This window comes from Paralichthys olivaceus, chromosome 9 (genome assembly GCF_024713975.1).
Source record: "Paralichthys olivaceus isolate ysfri-2021 chromosome 9, ASM2471397v2, whole genome shotgun sequence".
Lineage (NCBI taxonomy): Eukaryota > Metazoa > Chordata > Actinopteri > Pleuronectiformes > Paralichthyidae > Paralichthys > Paralichthys olivaceus.
In genome coordinates, this window is record NC_091101.1 from 18,982,382 (window position 1) to 19,002,490 (window position 20,109).

Consider the following 20,109-nt stretch of genomic DNA (forward strand, 5'->3'; position numbering starts at 1 on the left):
TTACAGCCAAAAAAAATGAAATCCCTCAGATACTTTCTCATGATATAATATTTTGCCTCCTTCACCTAATCTCAGTGTCAGTATATGACTTTCTCTGCAAGAGTGAGTACTCTGGGATGAATCAGAGTATTTAGTGTTCACTCTGGCAGCGTGTTGACATCATGAGATTACTTAACTACATTACTTAGATATTTTTATGGTGCCTGCCGAGGTCCGTGCAGGCACACAGTGTGGTAAGCTGCAGTAAGCACTGATGTATGTGTAATTACATTTAAGAGAGGCTTGGTCTGTAATGTTCCCCTCACTGTAGTTTCACTACACAGAAAATTTCCTCCCAAAAATAGAAACTGGCTTTGTCTGCAACTTTGCCTCATAACGACATTACACCCTGTCATTTTTTAAATTTTTTTTAGAGCTAATGAGGTAGTAGTGAGTGGCTCATGGAGGCCTGAGTCAGCTCAGCCAGTGTTACAGTGAGCTTTGCCCAAAAAAGCCGAAGGATCATTTTACTTTCACCAAATTAACTTGACTGATATAAGCACAGACACAGTTAACTGAATTTGCACGGAGCTCTGGCCACTCATCACGTCAGCCGACAGGCAGCTGTCTGATTTTACCACAAGTACATTTTGTAATTTTTCTCCTCTGGGTTAATTTCAACGTGACAGGCAGCTTCAGGCTCGTTGAATTATTTAACCCCATTGAGCAGATGGGTATTATAATCCAGGCCCTGAGTGACAGAGCAATATGCTCTTAGGGCCTCGTTGCATTTTATTAGTAATGAGCTTCCGATAAACTTGGACTCTCGGGTTTAAAACTGCTAGTTGTTGTTGCACACAGGAGCAGGCGTGCTTTGTCTTCATCCTCCTGACTAGCTGGTGTGAAGCTTTCAACATCTCAGTGATCGTTGATGATGTTTGTATGAGAAACAAACAAGTGGTCAGCTATGTTGCAAGGGATCTTTTCTGCTGGTGTCTGAATGCAGATAGCTCAAATAGCTGACAGAGGTGTGATGTGGATGATCGGGATGGTTGGCCTGCTCTGTGTGTTTAATATTTGATGAGTTGCAGTCTGTATGGAGCTCAGGCAGCAGTAGACCTATTGATACACCAGCAAGCTCCTGTTGATTTTGCATTAAAAAACATTTTTTTGTTTATGCTCCATGTTTTTTTGTCTAACCCTCCAGAGGGATAAATGATAATTCCACTTTATGTGCAAGGGGTCTTTGTTTATTGAGGCAACCAATATAGTACAGCTAATTGTTTCCCCTGTTTCCAGTCTTGCTAGCTTATTAACTTGCTAAACTAAGTTAATAAGCTAGTGCCTGTAGCTTTATATTTAATAAACTACTAGAAGAACACTCTGAGTGCGCGCACCTCTGTCACAGCTAACGCCATAATGTTAAAGAAAGCGAGAAATGAAATTCCTGTTTATGCACGTTTATCCAGATCCGCTCCAAAATGTAATAAGTTTTTCCTTGGGTCGTGGCCCATTCCTATACAAGATTTAGTGGAAATCATTTTCATAGTTTTTGCATAATCCTGCAGAGAAAATGACTTCCTTAAAATTATATAATTGTCTCAACTCGAAAGCAAATAAGTGGCATTGCTGGCTCAGCTTTGGGGCAGTTTTTTTATTTCATATTTAATGTTATTAAGCTGGGAGCAACTTGACAATCACCACCGTGATCACATGTGATGCACCTGACACAAGCAGGGAGCTGATTTTCTGAAAGAACACAATCTCACTGGCATTACGCTGCTAAATAGACACTGCTCTACCTTGGAGTTTATGTAGTGAATATTGTTATTGCAGAGCTGTGTAACAGCCCCTTCCAAGGGAGATGTAGGAGTGTTTGAGACCTCTTGTTTACAGTTTCTCTCCAAGGACTCATTTGCTTGTCTGCACATGTTTCACGTCACATATTAGTCTCCGGTAAAGTCATGTAAACTGAACACCAAGAGCTGCTCAGGCCTGTGGTCTGGGCTTCGTTCTCTGCTCACAGGTGCTGAGCTGTTTCAGATCCCTGAAAGCATCCTTTGTGTCATTGTTGTAGTATCTGTACTCATACTTGGTCAGCACAGTGAATCATGTCCTGGCTCAGGACAGTCACCATCAGAGAATGATAATGTTTCCATAGAGCTATGAGCTGTATGCTTATTCAGCAGTCGCCAACAGAAAGTCAGATTTAAACCAGCCGGTCAAAATAACTGGGATATCTGCATCACCTTGGTGGTCTCCAACCATTCCTAATCAGTCCTCACCTGACAGATGTTATAATTCATTGTCCATCTCAGTGGGGTTAATTAAAATGCCTTTCTGCCGTCTTGTTGACCTCATTCAGTTTCCCCAGTGGCCTTTACCTCTGTCCTGTTAACTAGCGTCTGACAGCCTCGGCTGAAAGCTTCCCCTGTTCTGTACTTGGAGCAGCCATCAGATGACCTCCAAGCTGCTGAAATAATTCTGTGCGTCATCCAAAGACTCCCATATATCACGCTGTCAAGGATTGTTTCAAAATGTTTGTCTGGCTTAATGAGTCTGCAGTCCTCCAACATAATTCTTTACAGAGCGATCTGCTTTTTCTGATTGCAGTTTTCAGCTGAGTATTTGCTAGGTAAAAATTTGCAGGGCATGCCTCAATAAAGTCCGTCATGTGAGGTGGGAAAAAAAGTGAAAACTAAATATTTAAAGAGGTTTATTGCATATATTGGGTTCTAACTGTGTTAATATCAGAATCAAGCAGCTCAAGAAGATGCTGACTTTTGAAAGCAAGAATATTAACATCCTGCAATAGTACACCCTGTCATTTTGTCACCCTGTCAGTGATGTGCTTCCTTTGAGTTGAAGCAAATTCACCAACACAGACCGTAACCACAGCATGGGGACATGCCACAGAAAATGGGGGCTTGGAGGTCTGCATCTGTTGTTGTTGGCTTCTGATATGCAGAACCAGCTTTGAGAGTAGCCAGTGTCCCTGTTCTTTTGAAGAATTTTGTCTGCAGGGTCACATGGCTCTGCACTGATCACACATCAAGGCTTTTTTTTTTTGCTTTAGTTAACTTACCACCAGTGAAGCAATATAGATAGAACATGATACACTGTGTGTGAGACTTTTTCTGTTTTCAAGTTTGAGTTGAGCCACTGTCAGGTTCTAAAGCAACAGCAACTTCAACATCTTCACTTTAAAAGGTGTTTCCCCAGAGAGGGGATGTAAATTATTGTGCAAATCTGGGTGGGTGTGTGTTCAGTATTATGAAAGATACTTTGAGGGATTGTAAAAGAGAGAATAAGTGCCAGCACAATTTAAACAATTTAAGCTCTGTTTAAGTGAAAATACACAAAAACACAGTATCTACATGCAATTAGTGAATTTAAACAGTTTAGTCTTAGTCTTCTATTGCTATTCAGTTGAGTCTAAACTTTTGAACAGTGATTTTCTAACAATCTAATGTCTGTTTTGGTCCAATCATGAACTTAAACATGTAAGATACGTCTGTATGTGTAACGTCTATTGCATGTCCATCCTTTTTGCTCAGAATCTTAGTTATATTACTCTTTCTTCAAAGTCAGTGTTGACTTGAATGCATTTCACATTTTGACTGTACATATTCAGTAGCCACTTCAAATTATAGTAACCGGGCAGATAGAGATTCTCTTAGTGAGATGCTGACAGCTAGGACATTCATGCCTCCTTGTTGTTCCTCTAAACAAAAACTGACAACGCTCTCCCTCACTGATACTGCTCAGTGTTTACTGCAGGAGGTTTAATGCCAGCCCTGCTCTGATATTAATTAGCATATCAGTTCGTGAAATAGTCTTTGGACACAGCTGCATATCCACAATAAGCTGAATATGTGCTTCAGTTAGAACTGTTTCCTTTGTTTTTATGCTTTGAGAGAAGATAATCTGTGTGAATATATGAATCAAATTTAAATTTCATGATTTATAAGATTTGTAATAAGGGTGACCCAAAGATACAAAACTACCCTTATGATGTGGCAACAACACGAGCCTGTTGCTTTCACACTATGAAATTAAATGACTTCAACACATTATTAACAATGATGGCAAGTAAGTAAAAAAATGTATGCAGCTGTCCTTCAGGCTTCAGAAACTGTCTAAAAACTCTCTGGTGCTTGAACAGAGATTTAAATAATCTGTAAAGCCTTTTTTTCCAGTGGTCACAAAAAGTCATGACACCTGGCTTTTGTCTGCAGTGGGAATGGATCCAGTCTGGATTCACTCCCAGGTCGAATGACTCAGCAGTGATGGAAACATGACACCCGGATGAAGGTGCTAATTTCTTTCTATTTAATTTGGACATCCGGACACAGACGGCGCACTTCTTCCGGCGCAACGTTATGACGTGTATTACAATGCATTGAATTTCTGGACAATGGTGTACAAATAGCCCCCAAACGTTTGCGTATTTATACAGCTTTCTTCCGGAACTAAACTTGCTCGTGTGTGCAATGTGGGTGGTTTTTGTGTGTATACATAGTTGTCCTGGATTTCTGCAGTGCATTACTCTGAAGAGTTTACATCAAGAAGTGCACTGTTTCCACAAAGGCTTCAGGGCTGTGGATGATATTTCCACAGGCAGTGATAAATGGAGCTTGTTTGGTGTAACTTTCCCTCACAGTAAGGCTATCAATTCGCTCTGAAGCAAACAGCTGCTTTCAACTGAGCTGAACTGTACTGAGCCAAGGCCGGGAAGAATTAATGTGATGATGAGAGCGCTCAGTGGAGATTGAGAGGGTGATGTAGGGGTTTGAGACGAACGGACCCAGCTACAGTTGCTGAGTTTTATGGCTTCATTTTTACGAAAACATCTTTTCAAGACCTCTATTGGTTTATCTTTATGTTCTATTTCTCACAATTCCTTTTTGAAAACAGGTTTTATTTAAACATTTGACTTCTGCTGAATATACTACACAGGGCTCAGTGGAACACATGTAAATTGGTGCACAGACAAGTGTGAAGACACAGTGTGTTCAACCTACACCACAGACCACCACTTCCTGTTTGTTTGATTTCATTTCTGATAAAGATACTTATCAGGTCTCAGTTTTATGTAAGTACACCAAACTTAGACAATATATGTGTCAGTAAAAATCATGTGCATCACCTTCTGCAGATGATTCTTTCTGCACATTGTAGTAACACGCCAGTAAAATCAGACACATGAATACTCAGTTGTTTGACTTAAACTTGGCCTGTGACGATTGTTATAAACAGGAGCTTTCCCGTCCTCATCATGGTCACTAAATCTTAAAGAGGAGGAGGAGAAGGAGAAGGAGGAGGGGTAGAAAGATTTTCTCTTTTTTTGTCTACCTGCAGTGAAGCACTTGCTCATGTCTAAACACATTTGACTTCATTGTTTTGTTTCTTTCTACCTCACACTGGTAGAATTTGTTTTATGGGGCTTTCTAATTTGGGTAGAACAGCTCCCCCACAAGTCAGCAGCTTAACTGGCTCCACGACACGGCTGACAGACTCACAGTTCCTTCTAAGTGTTGTAATGGGACAAAGCGATGGGACGTTTACTCCTAAACTGCCACACAGATTTGAATCACCATGCCTGGCCCATATTGTATGGCCAAAGTCTAAAAGTGAGTGCATACCTGTCCAACTGTTTACTTACACCTCCAGCACTCCTCCGCCCCTGCAGGAGAAACCCGTCTGTCGTCTTTCATGTTGTTTAAGGTGTGGCACTCTGGTTGGACCTCTCTGCTCTCCCCTCCCCCGCCAAAGTTCCGACCAATCGCCGCCACAGAAGAACTTACCTGAAAGGATTTGCATTCAGGGCCCATACTGGATGCTGATTGGCCAGGTGAAAGCACTCTGCCTCAGGGCTCTCTTACCAATGGCGACAGTGCTGCGTGACTCATAGGGAGAGGACAAGTTACTTCACTACACTTCTCCTTTTTCTGTTTCAAACAGCAGCCATTGTCTTTTTTTTCGCCTCTCCGTTTTTGTTTTGCCGTGTGCGGCCGACCAGTGGTTCACACCTTGAGAAACACTCGCTCCTGTTTTAATGCACCTTGGATTATTCCCTTCTTTGCCTTTTGTTGTCCATTTTTCTTCTTGATTTTCATTGGTTGCTAAGATCGAGACCTGTTTGGTTGCTATTATGGACCGTGTCACCCGAATCCTGTTTCTTTGAGGTTAGTGATGAATACTTCTCCTCTGTACATTTTTCTGTATCAAGGTTTTTATTTTGTGAGAACAAATGAAATGGTTTTCTCCAATGTTTAAAATCAATATTATTATATTAAAGGGTTAACATACATGTTTTCGATGTGGTATTTGTTGGTGGACAGGTAGCTGGTAGACAGGTAGATCAATTGCCATAAGATGCACCTTTGCTTTAATTTTTGCATTTTCATCAGCATTTTGAAATTCTCACAATTCGAGCTGTAACTTGTCATACAGGTTCGGTTGACATACCTCCTTTGTTTTAAAAAATGTAATGTCGTCAAAAGCTACTTGTATCAAATGTAGTTCAACCATACAGCAGCTAAAGTCATAAAATATATAAATATGGCCGTTTAAAAAGCTTTTAAGATGTTTCACATATCAAACAATTCCCCTCAAACTCCACTGACACTTCATGGCTTGACACGGAGTGAGATCAGCTTTGAGGTCTCATGTTTCTCATTTTAAAAACTAATCACAATGTTCTTATTTTTGCTGATATGTCTGTTGCTTTCTTTTATAAATTGTTGCCTTATATGGCGTGTTGAAGTAAGGGCGGGAACAGTATTTTGCAAGCCCCCTTGACCAAGCCCACATGTATTTTTCTTAGTGTGGTAATCTGTACTTAGACATCATGTCAGTTTTGATCCCTGATTACTTTTCCGACTTGATATGATTATTTAAAAGGTTAAATGATGCATTAGTTGAGGAACAAGCTCTGCAGTTAAGCTGTTGCTGCTCTTCACAGTCTTGTGCATGAAGTCAGTCGTGCAGTGCTTCACGCATCAACATCTTAAGTTCATCAGAACAGAATGTTGCTCATCTTGTAATGTTAGGGCCCAGAGTGGCTTCATTTCAGCTCAAAGGGAAGTTTGAACACAGCACTTTGCTTCCTCTTTTTTTTGCATTACTATTCTGCTGCTGTTCCCTGGTCTGTCATCTACCTGTTAAATGATTCTGCTTAATGTTGTTGAGTATCTGTTTCTAAAACTTGCTCAGTGCAGCAGAGATAAAAAAAAAACAAGCTTCCTGTTTCATCAGAAACCGACTCTGCACCATGTGAACCACAAGAGTCATGTGCACGTACATTTTTACTGAATAAACAGCTGGTTAAAGCAACATTTGGATTTCACTCCCACTTGCTATTGAATCTGTCTTCAAATGTTGCTGCAGTATCTCCACAGAGAAAACCCTAAACCAGTGCAGGTCGAACATTTTCATCTAAGTTTGGTCAGAGTTTTTTATGTAGTTATTTGGAAAATACCTAAGCTTGAGATTGTTTCATGTGTTTGGCATTCAGAATTGATTTTGTTGATGTAATGTCTGACCTAACCTTCAGTTGGGGCCTTAGACAGGAGACTGGGAAGAGATTACTCCAGAAATACAAGAAGAATGTCTCTGCTTGATCATTAACTGAACAATGACTGGGTGTGGATCAGTTTGCTTTGCACTGAAAAAGCATACAAGTTGTTTTTCTGTATTAGTATTTAACACATGACTCCATGAGTGAATGGCTGTGTTGTGTGGAGTTGGTATGAGTTTGCATTTGACCTAAATATTTCATTATACTCTATGCCCACCTCGATTTGGATTGTAAATGAGGCTCTCGTGTCTCAGAGGTGGAACTCACATTGTAGCTGCTGTTAAGTGAAGCTTTGTGTGTGATGAGGCGAGGGAAGGCAGGGGGTTTGACAGTAGTGTCAGGTTGGCTCTTCTTTCAATACATAGTCAACAAGTACTAGACTGTAATTAGATCATTAGTCTTAGGCAAGATGACGGAGGCGTTGGAAAGGAGCGGTATGACGAGTTGAGGTGGAGTTTATTACTTGCAGCCCCAGCATGCTGAGATATGTAAAAATGTAAGATTCCTTTTCAGGAACATGCGTTGGAGAGAATTGTGATAGTTCAGGTACAATCTGTTTTCCAATGCCTTGACTGGATCTAGAGCAGTTTCATGTCGTCATGTACAAACTGTTCTTTATCACAAAAAGGATCAAAAGTATTTCACTATATTCGTATCATATCTGTTTGCAGCAGTAGTGCAAATGTGATGATGCATTTGTGTACACTTAGTATTGTTAGTTATATAATGTTAGTTAGTATAAGTTGTACTTGCTATCACGTTTTAAACCAAAAAGAGCCATGATTTCATCCTTATTTCAGTATTCTTCATATTAATGGATGTTATTATTTCTACCTTTTTAAAGAAGATTACTCGAAATATCAGCTTTTTTTATTTAAGTCTCTTCCCTCTCTTCTACCTCTCTGAATAATTGTCCAATTTATTAAAGGTGATGCAGAGAACAAGTTGACTCATACTGAAACTACTAGATCCTCATCTTGTTTACCCACCGTTGTTATCTTTTCATAACCCCCGCTGCAAAGTGAGAAAGCAGTCAGAGCTCGTGTTCTATTCTGATGGCTTCACTTGGTTGTTTAATATTAATTCAAGATAAGATTTGCATCATGTTTCTTTGTCAGTTTCTCCATTTCTTCTTCCTCTAAAATTTCCACAGCACTCTCTGTTTCTGGAGATCTGAAGGTTGGATAAGTAGGTTTGTGACGGGAAGTCTGAGCTCCTGTGACCATGCTGGGAAAATCTGGGTGGGGAAAGTTAATGTGTAACACTCTCCTCTGTCCCAATAGCTACCGTAATGGTGCCGCTGAGCAAGGCACATAACGTATTTCCAAGTGCTTCAAACTTAGCCACACCAACTAATGCACTGCTGCTACACTCCCTTGATAAATAAAGTCAAATAGATGAAGCAATTATCTACTAATGTTGCAACTGTCTCATATTTGGAGCGTGCTGGGACTGGCAGTGTGTTGTTCTGGAGTACGTCTCGAACCAAAACTGTGATCATCATATCTGAACACTGTCCAAAAAAGTCCACCCCCAAAAAAGGAATCATGTTTTTTTTCTTTTTTTTCTTCAGACTTATTTCCTGAGAACTGATGTGAAGGATGTGATGTAATACTGGACTTTTCAGTGATTGTAAAACCCCTCCTTGTACTAACTGAGGGTGGCTCGATTATCTTAATGATTCTTTACTTTTTCCTTAGCGGAGGATGTTAATTCGGGAAAAGACATTGAATGGATTCTATACCATGTAAATACAATGTTTGACATATCAATTCTTTTGCTGAAGACATATTCACGCATTTAACTCTAGCATTTACACCTTGAACCTGCCGGAAACAGTCAAAGACAGAAACTCCCAGCCAAACCTTGTTACCCTATTTTGTTTGTGCAAAGACGAGATCCAGAAGTTTGAAGATCAGAGACTCCCATGAGGCTGAAATAGGTCAAAGCCAAGAGCGTATCTTTTCAGATACAGAGAGAGAAAGAGTGTGTGTGTGTGTGTGTGTGTGTGTGTATGTGTGTGTGTGTGTGTGTGTGTGTGTGTGTGTGTGAGATGATATGTGAAATATCAGGTCACACCTTTTGATAACACTCCTGGTTATGCAACTCACAATGCTGGTCAGGGTGCAGATTCTGGCTGCTGTTAATATGGCTGCAAATTGGTTCACTTATCGTAGGTTCAACACAGTGCATCATGCCATGGTGGAAAGCAATCAAGTTCATTAACTCAGCTATTCTCTCCTTAACAAAATGTCTTGTTCCACTATGTGAGATCTATCTGACCTCTGTGCAGTTATTTTCAGCTCAGATTAAATGTTTGCGTACAAAACCATTGATGACTCTGCAAACCATGTGTGCAAGTATTATAATTAAATTCATGTTGACCAGCTTCAGAATAAAATGCTACTTTCATATATACATACTGGTAATAATCATCTTATTATATAAAATATTATACTGAGTACTGAAATGTTTTATGCAGTCGTGAACTATTTTTACTTTTGTATTTTCTATTTGTTCACCACTGATCAGACTGGATTTACAAAAGGAAATCCAAAGCACTCCACAGGTTGACTCTGCCTGTTAGTGGATAATATAAAGCTCAGTCAAAGATAAATATACTAAAGTTGGTCCGACAATTTTCTTTTTTCATTTTACTGAGTAAAATAAATTATTCCAATTGTTACACAATCACTACCAATACTGTTGACATTATAATTGCAGTTCATGTAACTAAATTCAAATTTTATTAATAGACTAGAGAATTACTTTATGATGGAAATGCTGATCATTCAGCTGGTATCATGGTCATAGTCATAGTTGCTCACTGAGCTTGTGTGGGTGGAGGCAGTTTGAGGTGCAGTATTATTTTGTTCCAGATAAAAGCTCATAAACATTTCCATGAGCCTGGCCTGTGTTTGAAGCTTGGTCATCTGTGTCTGTATAATTTGTAAATACAGGAATGTGATACACGTATGACTTTCCTAACAGCCATCTGCCTGCTGTAAATTGTGAGCACCATACACTGCTGGTCTGACCACTGTTTTTCTTTCCAATTATATGGGTTCCACCCTGCATGAGGTAACATCATGCACAAAATAGGCTCCCAACTGTGAGATGGATGCGAACGTGAAACCAACATGCTCTGTGAAATAAGTTTGAGCTGGTGTCTCCTGCCAACCCCCCCACACTCCCTTTCGGCTAATTTAAACATTGCGTTGGTTTTAATGCAGTATCACCTTTAACAAAGAGGCATTCTGACCCAGGCACAGAGGGAAATTGATTTCCCACATGGTTTTCAGAGGCTTTCGTCCCAGACACCCAGCTGCAGTGGTGTCTGTGTCTGGAAGCTCCAGCAGCAGGCTGTCATATTGAAAACTGGCCATGCCCATAATGACTCCAGCATTCAAATAATCTGCCGAACTGCTGTCTGAGTGGAAAGATCTTAGCTGTGGAGGCCAGGATTATTTATATCATGAATTATTTATTTTAACTTTGACTTGTATGCTTTGCTTTTATGATACACATGATGGTGGCGTTGTTTTGTGTGCGTGTGAAAGTGTCATGAGATGTGGCTGATGTGCTGGACAGACAAGCACATCGCCTGTCAAACCATGACTGAGTTTTGGGGATGGTAACTCGACAAGCAAATCTCAATTATTGTAGCTATACATTGCAAATGCTTACGTTTTAGCTTAATGGCTGTTGAGAATGCTGCAGTTAACCTTGTGCTGTACTCACATCTGTTAACACACGATTATGGGACACAGTCGTCGTACTGACAGCAACTCAAGCTAGGGGCACAATATGGCTTTCAAGCTAGCGTGCCATGCTAGCCCTGCTGAGCTGACAGAGGCCCAGCTGCTCTCTCTGTCTTCAGCCATGGAGCCGACTTTACAAGCTCTGTCCCTCTGCTTGTTCCTAAGCAACAGCCACTCCTTGTTTACCTTTGCGTTTTTGCATTGTGATTCTCGTCAGAACAACATAAAGCCAGCCACTCGGGAGACGGATAGTAGGGCCTCTTCAGTCAAAGTAGTGTTTAAGCAATGGTTACCATGTTCTTAAGGCTGCGTGTTGATGTATGTATCTTCCTCAGAGAGTAATAAAATATCTTCTCCTACTTCCCTCATATAATTAATACAAATCTCTAATATAGTTAAACAGTAACACCATGCAAATAATTTGTTATACAACCCGAGTGAGCACATCTGTCCATAACCAGGTACTTTATTGTCCTCATCTCCTGCAACCATGCTACTCCTTCGTCTCCGCCTGACTGTCGTAAATTAGTGTATTTCATAAAGCCTTCTCAAATATTGACCAGGCTGGACAGATTGTCCGTTTGCTTCCTGCACAGAGCTCAAACACAGCTTCAAATAAGTGCAATGAACACTTGAATGATGTTTGCAGCAGTTGGAGTAAATTAAATATGTTGGTATTAGTACAGTCATCATCATTTTTACATCCTTGATACAGTCATACAGTAGTTGGCAGCTGACGATGACAAAATAAAGTGACCAAAGTACAAGTAATGTTATAATACCCGAAGAATGCAATCCAAACATTTGCCATGACTTTGTGAGAGTGTCAGTTTAGTCACGAAGCAGTTTTTTCCCTGACCCTACTTGAAGTATGCATGATAAAAAGTAATGACTCGACACTTCAGTCCTGAGATCAAGGAATGAGGCACACGTTTACCGGCTTTGAGAGTAGATATAGAAACACTGGCCAGTGATACCTAATACCACACTGACCCAGTATCCAATTGTGTGAAATCAGATAAGCTGTCTTGAAGGGGCTAAGCTGTGAGTGGTCCTGTCTGTGAGGCTTTACAGGGGATCAGATGAGAAGAGCTGATTTAGTCGCTATTAGCTGTTAAACCGAGCTTGATCTGTCAAAATCTTGAAAGCAGCTTTGCCAAAGCTGCAAATTAGCTTGTTTCATAGTGCTGTATCTTTTCCAACAGAAACAATGTCAGCATGCACAATAGATACTGTATTACTGTAGACATTTGCATTTCTGTGTGTAAAGCAATGTTTAGTAGTGGATTTGAAGGAGTAGTTTTGTGGGAAATAGGCTTATTTTCTCTCTTGTGATGAAACTTTAGATGATAAAATTTAATACCACTCTAGGGTCTGTATGGTGAATATGAAGCTGCGGCCGGGAGAGAGTTAGCTTAGCTCAGCATAAAGACTGGAAACAGAGGGGAAGTTGCTACTCTGACTCTGCCTATATCTCTGCAGACAAAAAGCTCACTGATGTTTCTCTTTCTGAACAGCTGCTGGCTCTTGCTGCATATGTACCATACAGATCTGAGAGTGGTGTCAATCTTCCTATTTAACATAGAAAACAATGAGCATGTGTCTTAAATGTTGAACTATTCTTTGAAGAGGAGCTTTATCCCCAAAATTAGATGATTCCAGTTCTCTTTGATGCTCCTATCTCTCTAGGCGTGCTGTCTCCTACATATTGCTGCATGCCTGACTATGGGTGGACACATCAGCCCTGCTTGTGTCCAGACCTGTTTGGTATGCAGCCTCCTTTGCAACAGCTGGGTCCCCTGTTCCAAGCCTTGACTCAGACTCAGAGCCCTGAGATTACCTAGTCCATTGCTGCAAGGCTGGTGTGGAAAGTATCTTGGCAAAGTTCACTCAGCATAAATGGGCCAAGTGGAATTTCTCCCCCTTTGAGAAAATTAGCTATTGTGGGAAGTTACATAAGCAGATGAATTCCATCAGCACGGAAATTGGCACGTTGGTTTATAGTTTAAGAAAGAATTAGGAATGCCATCCTTCACCTTTTTTTAATTAAGCTTGGGTATGCTGCTGGTAGTTTTTCTGGGTATAATCTCCTCTCTTGCTGCTGGCAGTATGTCTGTGCTGTGACATGTTAATATTGGTATGAATGTAAACACATCAGAGATAGGTGTGTGAATAAGCGTGTACAGCATGCATATCACAATATCCCTGTTTCTTTTTATATATTAATATATTATGTATCTTATTTCATCTTTTATTCTATAGACAGCCTCCTGTATATATCTTATGTCTATAGGTGAGGCTTGGTTACTGTATAAAAAGGAGAGAACTTAGCATCTCCAGTCTAGTCATGCATCAAATTGCTTCCACACTGCAGCCAAAAAAACAGCAGGATGAAGCATTTGAAATATGTCAGAAAGAAAGGAATCAGCATGTGCAGTTTGTGGGAGCAGACACACATGCACAGGCTTGCATGTTTTATGTCTTTCACCTTTTGTGTTTTTACTTGGAGTAATTTTGAAATAGATGGAATGACAATGGAGCTGAGACACAAGAAGATATAAGGAGTGATACTACCTGCTTTTACCTCACATGGACATAGCATAGATCCCGTCAAATGTACTGTTGCCAGAATTGACTTTAAAGATAAATGTAAATGTCAATAACACATAGGACAGGGTTGTTTTAGGCCTGTTTTTCATTAGTTTTTAGTCTGATGGATCAGACACCGCATTTTTCAGTTAAGGAGTAAAGTGGACGTGGTCCTGCTGGTGGAACTGTATCATAAGAAAAAATTTGTCTCTTAATTTACAGACATTCATTTCTCCCTGCAGCACCTACATTCTGGTGCAGGGATATTGTTGCTGATGGACCGTAAAATGAAGAGTTGTCATTTAAAAGCAGGTTTGAATATGATCAAATTGAATCTAAAACAAATAAAATTAAACGTATCGGCTCTGACTATAATCTGCTCAGACCAAATTCAAAAGAACCCATGATAAATATTTTTTATTAAAGATTTTAAAACACCAATCTGATGGTTCCTTATCCTTCTCTCATAGCAAACAATAATGTAAAAAGCATTTAGTTGGATTTACCAATTCAAATGTCAAGCATTACTAGTGGAAGATTATGTTGCCTTCAGTGGTAATGCTGATCAAACATGACACTCAACCCTCACCAGACCAGGCTTGTCCTACATTTTACTGACAATGTCCAGATGCCTTAATAAAATCACGCTGCCATCAGAACATCAGATCAGCAGATCAAACTGATGTTTGAGCTTTCAAATGTCCTTTCTTGAACTTTGCTGCAGTATCCTGTCCGGTTTTCAAAACTTCATTGGTTCTCCCTCTGTGACATGTGTCATGTTGCTACACGGTAGAAATAGGCTGTTGTTTTGATGCATCTGTTAAATTTAAAAACATGTTTCCCGGTGACAAAACCTAGTATTGGATTCATCCACATCTGGTAACACACTGACAATACACTGTTCATGACATATGTTTAGTTTTGAAGGGATTGATTGTGGTTTGGATGTGTGCTAGGAAACCTCCAGGCTCATAATTTTTTCATATTAACTAGAAGCAGAAGTTAATAACAGATTGTTTTTTCTTGTTAATGAATGTCTTGCATGTGCGTTCACGTAGATATTCTTGGTAGCTCATTAAAGCGTTTTCGATGGGCTCTAGTTGCACAGACAGCTCATCTGTGCACTCATATAATAATTTTCTCTGACCTATAAGTTAAAACTGTGTGACAGGAAGTTAGAAGCTGTTCTGAGAATCTGTGTGAAACCGACTCATGGGGCCAAGTCAGATGTGTGTCTGTGTCTCTGTGGTGTGTGTGTGTGTGGTGGGGTTAGTAATGCTTTTTCTGTTTGCACGCCTTGTGTCAGCATTGTGTTATAAAGGTGTCTGCAAATGGCAGGTGTTGATTTGAGAGTCCTGTTATGATCCTTATAAATTCACCACCGGTGTCATTGAACAATTTGAGTGTAGCAGACTCTTAGACATCAGAAGGCAAGAGATTTTCTCCTGGTATAATAACATAATATCTATATAATGGTGTGTTAAAATGCATTTCTAATGATTTTTATTTATGTGCTCAAAATACTGCAGATTTCAACTTATGCATGCAAAGGCACAAGATTTATCAATCATTCCAGAACAGTCCAATTGAACACTAGTCATTTATGTCCATTACATCACTTGTGAAGATTTTTACTCCATTCTTCATGTAGGAAATGTTACCTGTATCACATGAGTCACATCTACGAGAGTCGCAGGGTGTTGTTGGAGAAGGAAGGTGGGGGAGTTGAGAACTTTCCGCTCTTACACAGAGGAATACGTTTTCATCTGAGTGTGGTTTAACAGACAGGAAGCAGCAGAACCCACTGTTCGGTGATGCTGTTCGCAAGATTCACAGGTCAGTTTGTGGGTGTGTTTCTTTTTTTTCTACCCATTTTAAAAACTGCTATTTCTGTCATTATTTCTCTTGCATGCCCTGAACAAGAAAGTCTAGTACACTGGGATTAAGGACATTTCAGAGGAGTATATGAAGGACAGAAGGCAGCCTGTAGCATCTAAGAATGTGGCGCTTACATTTGAGTCACTATTAGAATCTGATCTCTGGGAACATTTTCGCACTTTCATCCTTTTCTCAAGACCATATTATGCTACTAATACTGCTCTCTAATCTTCAAAAGCCAAATGTTACATCTAATAGTGTTAGTTGGCACAAACAGCTGTTGTCACAGGAAGGCATGGGTTCTTCTCCCGGAGCCTGAAGCCTGAGTGGAAAAGTACAAGGTTTTCAGGAGATGAGATTAAATTCCATTCTCCCTCTGAAAGCCTGTGCTTGAGGTGACGTTTCTTTTTTTTCAGTCTTCATTCGGCCCTGTCACAGCAAAGCCAAATGTCTCCTAGTGTAAGACAGACACTGTCAGTTTTGGCCAGTGCTCTCTTCTTCTCTGTGTTTCTGATGCCTTGTGTTCTGCAGCTGCATGCTGTTACGCAGTGTCTCTGCCTGCCTCTGTGGCAGCTTCTGCCGTTTTATCGCCACATGCATGGTGTGGCCTCAGGATTGCGGTGAAAGCACTCCTTTTATTCAGCTCAATAAACTTGAGTTGGAGTTTGAAACAGGGTGAGACATGTTGTATTGCGCAACGCTGCATGGATAGTAAAGTTAAGGCTTTGAAAATACTGTACACATAACAGTCTTCATGGTGCTGACTGTGCTTCAGTGAAAACCCTCTCTGTCTTTCTCTGTTGTTTGTCTGATGCTAGTTCAATGACATCTGGGTAAAGCATGCTGAAACTGCTGCTGTCCAGAAATGATGACCAGGATGCTGCCCTGCCTCATATGGGCTATCACAGGGCTCCAGGAATGAGCTTCAGCCTCATATCACTGAGTCATTTCCTTCACAGGAACCCAGAGGATCCTGCAAAAACAGCATGTCTGTGCTGACAACCATTCAAAAACATGGCAGTGGTGAGCCCACGCATTTTCTGCCATCTTGCACATCTGTGTTTCTCTGCACGGCTGAGCTCAGAAAAACTAAACCCTACTTGTTTAATGTGAAGATTTCCTTCTGCTGGTATTGAGCTTTCTCTCTGATTGCACAATCAAAAGCAAAATCACTGCTTCTGTCAGTTTTTTAACCTTTACATGTGTAGGACGACCTTCTATTTATGTCCATTTATGTTTTTACCAGCCATGCCAGTCAAAGTGCCAGTCTCTCATTTTGAGACCAACTCGTAGGTCCGGCATCATCGTATCACAACCCTGCTGAACAATCATGTCACCTGTGGAAATCTGCATATTTGTAACCTGAGCTGAAAAGGGCTGATAAGTAAAGTTTGCCCTGGCCCTTTTCTTGTATCTCACAATGTTTGCACTCACCACATTCAGGGTGAGTCACTGCATAGTCATTCAATTGGCTTAAATTACCTCCTTTCATGGTCAACAATGAGCTCAGCTGAGGAGACTAAAGCGGGGGAAGTAAGGCCTTCTGGGAATACTCCATTTGTTCATGAATCCTGACTCTAATTGGTTGTTATTGCGACTGGCAGTCACCATACTGTAGGGGCGAGGTAGGCCAGTGTTTGCTTTATACTCGCCCCCCTCAGTCTGCAGCTCATCAGGCTTCCCATTCGTAACAGACAGCCCTAATTGCCAGAGATTCACCACGGTCACATGATAAGGGCCACATGGAGCCACACTATCAGCTGACCACATAATGGTTATCTTTAGAGCTGGAATTTTGATAATCAAATTGTTGTCACAAATCACATTTAAGAAACAATTAAACATTTAAGGACAAAATAAGCTGTTTTGAATAAGCTTATTTAGGCTGTTGGAAATCATGATGGAGGCTTGTCACAATTTTCTGACATTTATTATAACCTATTGATTAACCAGTAAAATAATAATTGGATTTATTTATCAATTAATGTCAATGACTGATAATTGCAGCTGAACATAATAACAGCTAAGGCCTCTCACAAGTTTGAAGATCAAAAGTCAATTACAAACTTTATTTTCAATAAGTCAAAAACTGATTTAGTTTACTGTGAGAAACACTAAATCCTTGCATTACACTTATTGATATTTTTACAGACTAAAAACTAATGTTAGATCAAATTATATTGTTTATTATGAAATGAATAGAAAGCACAGAGATTGATCAATTCTGCAGTTCTCCTCATGTCTCATGAACATTTTAGCATCTTTCAGCTCATTGTTTTGACTTCATAACCTGCACCTTTGCTGTTTTTGTTCAGTGATAGCAGCTGTGTTCAGCAATCGCTTTAAAAACTGACTCTGCATTTGTTCATCACCAAATAGATGACAGGTTAGCAGCTACATTTAGCAGCCAGATATTTCCCTGAGGAGGTGGTTGAGACCAAAAAGAGAGTGAAAAGAAATTAAATATAGGTTCACCATATGTTGGTGTTGTGTTTACAGCTTGTTCCTCTGCCCTCAACTGCCCAAAAAGCAATGATTAATGGAGTATTTTAGAATAGTTATAAAGTACGTCTGTCATTTCATTATCTGATTGTTCTAGTGCATGAAGGGATTTTGCCTTCATAAAGTTTTAATACCAGGCACTAGGAGGGATAAGAGCGAGAAAGGGGGGTGGCGTGACATGCTGCACAAGTGTGTGGTTGCTTTTAAATGCTGGACACCACAGTTGCACATTTCATGCTACAGACCGCATCGAGATGCCTGGCCTGTGACCACACTAAAACACTGTCTGTCAGAAGAAAGGCCCCACCCAGCCCGAGTCACAGGCTCTGCAGATGATTATGCATTGACTAACATCCCAGTGAAAAAAAAATCCCTCCCTTCGCTGTTCTCCTCCTCTTCTCCTTTTCATGACGTATAGTAAGTGCAGCTACAGCTCAGCCCCTGTGGTGGGACAAGGCAGCTGTTGTCATGTGCTGGGGGATAATGTGCAGGCTGCGTCTGACTAATGGCTGGCTCTCTTGTATCCCTGTCTACTGTTAGCACCATGCCAACTGGGCCAACCAGATCAATGAAGCACTGACAGGATGGATGTAGAAAGAAAACTCAGCACACAAACGCTGACACTGTTTGTTACACTGTAGCATGAACGCAGCAGGAAAAACAACAAAAGAAAGGAGGATAAAAGAAACACTGCTACTTATTGATCCAATATGATTATATGATGTGGTAACAGTCGGTTTCCTGTCATCTGATAACCCGTTAATGACTGGATGCTGATGATTTTTTCATCGTTTATCCACAGTCCAGTCTGCAAGCTCATGGGCGGAAATGTTCACACCAATAGCTTCAACTGTCTCTAAATCTCACACACTGTGACGATTCAAAAGGGGAACTGAGAGGCTCCTCTGCAGAGAACGCCTGATGGTTTAGTGCTAATATCTCCTCAGATCTGGGGTGAGGCACAAAGGCTGGGAAGGCCGATTGCAGAGTGATCCCATGTGATGCAGACCGCTGCACATTTGTCTGATCCCACGTGGGGTGTCCCGGTCCAGCTTCACAGAGGGCACATGAGGGCATCTGCTGTAAATGTGTGTACGTGTGTGTGGTCCATGTGTGAGTGGATAGTGATTTAGAAGGCAGATACACGTCCACCCACCTTTTTTTTCAGTGTCTTTTGTTTGTTACATGATTTATCGTACAGCCCTTCCTTCTTCTTCAGTCCGCTAATGTCACCCTCTCCTGGAGCAAACATGCCACCGAGATCACAAAGATCTCCAGACAGATGGCAGCAGCATCCAGCCCAGCACTGGCCACAAGTGGCTGTAGTGAAACACCCGTCTGTTGTCTGTCTCCCAAGTGATGTGTTCCAGACCGTGGCCACATGTTAATATTCTGTCTGGACGCTTAGCAGAAAGATGAACTAAATCACAGCATTAAATCGACATTTGTTTCTCCCCTGTCCCCCCTTTTCTTTCACCTCCTCCCCTGTTACATCCTCCTTCCCTCTTCATAATACAACTGGCCCTGGTATGCAACTTCATTAGTCACACGGGCATTTCAAAGCGAATAAACATTGCCATCTCTAACTTCTCAAGTGCTGCCAGCTCTTTGGTGTGTGGGAAAGAAGAGGGCGGGGGTTTATGGCTCTTGGGTCTCTTAATCCATTATACTTCAGCCCTTCCCCGTCCTTTAGCCCCCAAACCTGCCTTTGGGTAACTGGCTGTTGGGACACACCTCAACACACACACACAAACTAACATGCATACGACCTCAGGTTTCTCTCCCCCGCCACCTGTGATCACAGTAACTCCCTGAGGG

General features: G+C 40.8%; 1 protein-coding gene across 7 annotated transcripts in view; it reads left to right on the forward strand.

Annotated features, from left to right (window-relative positions):
- elf1 (E74-like ETS transcription factor 1) overlaps window positions 1-20,109 on the forward strand; it is a 35,496-nt gene that overhangs the window by 3,955 nt on the left and 11,432 nt on the right. The window contains exon 1 of one of the 7 annotated variants that reach the window (XM_020084864.2): window positions 5,351-6,167. The exons of 3 other annotated variants lie outside the window; for them this stretch is intronic. The gene's annotated coding sequence lies outside the window, so the exon portion shown is untranslated. Of the gene's footprint in view, window positions 1-5,350; window positions 6,168-15,567; window positions 15,748-20,109 lie in introns of those variants that run through there. 3 more of the 7 variants (XM_020084892.2, XM_069532148.1, XM_020084883.2) reach the window with 3 other exon arrangements.